The 4,329-nt window shown below is 55.3% G+C and overlaps 1 non-coding gene across 1 annotated transcript; it reads right to left on the reverse strand.

Annotated features, from left to right (window-relative positions):
- Positions 1-730: 730 nt before the first annotated feature.
- LOC142269457 (5.8S ribosomal RNA) lies at positions 731-883 on the reverse strand. The gene has a single exon (XR_012734916.1). It is a non-coding gene; the product is annotated as a 5.8S ribosomal RNA (ribosomal RNA).
- Between the last annotated feature and the right edge of the window lie 3,446 nt (positions 884-4,329).

Consider the following 4,329-nt stretch of genomic DNA (forward strand, 5'->3'; position numbering starts at 1 on the left):
GCGCCGGTTCGTAACACACGCCCTCTTGAACTCTCTCTTCAAAGTTCTTTTCAACTTTCCCTCACGGTACTTGTCCGCTATCGGTCTCACGCCGGTATTTAGCCTTAGATGGAGTTTAGCACCCGCTTTAGGCTGCATTCACAAACAACCCGACTCCGGGGAGACCGGGTCCCGCCGCGCCAGGGGCCGCTACCGGCCTACCACCGTCCACGGGCTGGGGCCACTCTTAGAAGGACTCGAGCCCCCAAGCGACGCCGGGGTGGTCCGGTCTCCCGTACGCCACATTTCCTGACACCTGCCAGGTAGACGGGGATTCGGCGCTGGGCTCTTCCCTCTTCACTCGCCGTTACTGAGGGAATCCAGGTTAGTTTAGTTTCCTCCGCTTAGTAATATGCTTAAATTCAGCGGGTCGCCACGTCTGATCTGAGGTCTTTAGTCGAGTCAGAGTCGGAGGTCGGGCGGGAAAGAGAAACGACACACCATGACACGCCGGTCGTTTTCTGTTCCTCAGGCCTCTTTTCTCCATGGACCACGCCGTTCCACCCCCGCCGCCGTAGGGGGAGCGACCGGAGGCAGCCCCGTGTCGCCACAGACAGCCTCGCCACACTCTCCCGATTCCCGGGGCGGGTCTGGCTTTGGGGGGACGCAAAGATACGGGATAGAGGTCTGGGACCCCCCTTCCTCTTCCTTCCGAACCCCAGCAGCGCCGCGGAGGCAATCGACGGAGGGGCAACCCTCAGACAGGCGTAGCCCCGGGGTAAAGCCGGGGCGCAAGGTGCGTTCGAAGTGTCGATGATCAATGTGTTCTGCAGTTCACACTAATTCTTGCTGCTAGCTGTGTTCTTCATCGACGCGCAAGCCGAGTGATCCACCGTTAAGAGTCGAGCTCGGTTTTTTTTTCCTCTGGTTAGCGTCGGACAGCCGCAAAGGTGTAAAAAAACAGTGTATGGCGGGGGGTGTTCCTCTCGGAGGGGGCCCTGTTGTCCCGTGCGCTTGGCCTCCGCCATCCCTCCCTCCGATGGGGAGGGGAACGGAGGAGGGCTCGAGGCTTCTCGACCTACCGCCCGGTCCCGAACCCGGAGTGTGGTGCGGGCTCACGCAGGCGAGCGGTACCCGGGACGGCCTGCGACGCACGGGTCGCTTCTTTTTTTTCCTGCGGCTGGCAGGAGGGAAGGGACACTCCGCGCCGTCCCCTACCATGTGGGGATGGGAAGCGTCGACGGGGCAGAAGTCGGGTTCCCTCCACCCCCGTGTCAGGGGGTAAGAGAAGAACCGCATGCTTCCAGTCCCACGCCTCCAGGGGGTCGATCGATCGGAGAGATGGAGCGGGCCGCTCGCTCGTGATCCACGCTCGTTTTTTTCCCTCTAGTTAGCGTCAGTCAGCCACAAGGGCATAAAAAACAGCATGGGACGGGGGGTGTTCCTCTCGGTGTGGGCCCTGTTGTCCCAGGCGCTCGGCCTCCGACGTCCCTCCCTCCGACGGGGAGGGGAGCAGAAGAGGGCTCAAAGCTTCTCAACCTGCCGCCCAATCCCGACCCCGGAGGGGGAGTGCGGGCTCACGCGGGCTCACGGTACCTGGGGCGGCCTGTGACGCGCGGGTAGTTTTTCTTCCCTCTGGTCACCATCAGTCGGCCGCAAAATCACAGCGTGGGACGAGGGGTGTTCCTCTCAGAGGGGGCCCTGTTGTCCCACCATCCCTCCCTCTGATGGGGATGGGAACATAGGAGGGCTCGAGGCTTCTCAACCTACCGCCCGGTCCCGACCCCGTAGTGGGGTACAGGCTCACGCAGACGAGTGGTACCCGGGACGGCCTGTGACGCACGGGTCGCTTCTTTTTTTCCTGCAGGAGACGGGCAGCGGGAGGGAAGGGACCCCTCTGCGCCGTCGCCCTGCCGCGTGGTGGGGGGGAGCGCCAGCGGGGCCAAAGTCGGGTTCCCTCCACCGAGAAGAACTGCGAGCTTCAGGCCCCGCGCCTCCTCGGGGGTCGCTGGGCGAGACGGCGCAGGCCGCTCGCTCTCTCTCGTTAATGATCCTTCCGCAGGTTCACCTACGGAAACCTTGTTATGACTTTTACTTCCGCTAGATAGCCAAGTTCGATCGTCTTCTCGGCTCTCCACCAGGGTCTTGGCGGACCACGGTGGAGCCGATCCAAGAAGGACCTCACTAAACCATCCAATCGGTAGTAGCGACGGGCGGTGTGTACAAAGGGCAGGGACTTAATCTACTCAAGCTTATGACCCGCACTTACTGGGAATTCCTCATTCACGGGGAAGAATTGCAATCCCCGATCCCCGTCACGAACGGGGTTCAGCGGGTTACCCGCACCTGTTGGCGAAGGGTAGACACACGCTGGTCCGTTCAGTGTAGCGCGCGTGCAGCCCCAGACATCTAAGGGCATAACAGACCTGTTATTGCTCGATCTTGCGTGGCTGAGCGCCACTTGTCCCTCTAAGAAGCTGGACGCGGACCGCGGGGGGTCGCATAGCTAGTTAGCCTGCCGGAGTCTCGTTCGTTATCGGAATTAACTAGACAAATCGCTCCACCAACTAAGAACGGCCATGCACCACCACCCACAGAATCGAGAAAGAGCTTTCAATCTGTCAATCCTTTACGTGTCCAGGCCGGGTGAGGTTTCCCGTGTTGAGTCGAATTAAGCCGCAGGCTTAATTATCCCTTCCATCAATTCCTTTAAGTTTCAGCGTTGCAACCATACTCCCCCCGGAACCCAAAGACTTTGGTTTCCCGGACGCTGCTCGGCGGGTCATGGGGGGAATAACGCCGCCGGATCGCCAGTTGGCATCATTTATGGTCGGAACTACGACGGTATCTGATCGTCTTCGAACCGCCGACTTTCGTTCTTGATTAATGAGAACATTCTTGGCAAATGCTTTCGCTTTGGTTCGTCTTGCGCCAGTCCAAGAATTTCACCTATTTCACCGGGCGCAATACGGATGCCCCCGGCCATCCCTCTTAATCATGGCCCCAGTTCCGACAACCAACAAAATAGAACCGGAGTCCTATTCCATTATTCCTAGCTGGAGTATTCAGGCGTGGCTGTCTGCTTTGAACACTCTAATTTTTTCAAAGTAAACGCTTCTGGCCCCCGGGACACTCAGTCAAGAGCATCGGGGAGGCGCTCCAAGGCAAAGGGGCTGGAACTGGCGGTAGCACGCCTCACGACGGACCGCCAGCTCGATCCCAAGATCCAACTATGAGTTTTTTAACTGCAACAGCTTTAGTGTACGCTACTGGAGCTGGAAGTCTTTTTTATTAAATAAAAGTAGATATATACAATAACAATAAAACCATATTTACATTTCCAGCCCGTAACCGGTAACAAAAACATCAAAACCATCCAAAACACAGTTCCACTGCCCTTACAACCATACCCACTATTTACAATTTATACAATATAACAAATATTTACATAAAGAAAAAATAAGCAAAACTTGACAAAAACCCATGTCCCGCAAACACCCAATACATATATATATATAAATTTATTTATTTATTTTTTGCCACACACACACAAAAAACACACAATTAAAACCCTACAATAACATTTCTAACTATCCCACCACCATCTGGCTGCCCAGCTCCCAAGTTCCAAGAAAAAGTTCATCCGAGCTTGAGGGGATCCCCCAAAGTTCTCCCCAGACTGGGGGACCGAGCCAGGCCTCCGGTTCTTATGAACACCCCCCTCTCTCCTCCCCCCATAAAATAACCCCCCGCCCAAACCCTTACTACACCACTACACTGTTCACTCGACAATCTGAAAGACAAAGAAACAAACATTAGTACACAATATCAGATAAAACCATAAGACTCAAGAACCGTGTCTGCAAACCCTTCTCATAGTTCAAGTTTATAAAACAAAAACCTAGGGTGAGAAAGTTAGCCCATCACCAGGAGAGGAGAAGGAAAAAGGGGGAAGGAATTAGGGAAGGGAGGGAAGGAATAGAATTGGAAGGGAAGGATACTGAAGTCCTAACAGTCAGTGCACCCTGAATGAGAAGCCCCTCCACAGGCGAGAGGCCCTCGATCCACCAGACCGCTCAAACTCCAGGGAGCGTACCTTTGCCAGGTCACCAAGAATGTTACTCACCACGTCTTCTACTTGGAGGATTTTGATACCCGTCGAAACTAAAGATCGTGCATTCCACGTGAAGTACCTAATCACTATACTAAGAACAAAGTGGTCAGATCCCTTCCACCCTGTTCTCTGAATGCACCATAGGCCCACTCGGCATAGGAAAGACTGGCCAGCTGAGGCCAACCCATGGAAATCCCTACCCATTTGTAAACCTCTATATTAAAGGGACAATGAAG

The sequence above is a fragment of the Anomaloglossus baeobatrachus genome, unplaced genomic scaffold (genome assembly GCF_048569485.1).
Source record: "Anomaloglossus baeobatrachus isolate aAnoBae1 unplaced genomic scaffold, aAnoBae1.hap1 Scaffold_32, whole genome shotgun sequence".
NCBI lineage: Eukaryota > Metazoa > Chordata > Amphibia > Anura > Aromobatidae > Anomaloglossus > Anomaloglossus baeobatrachus.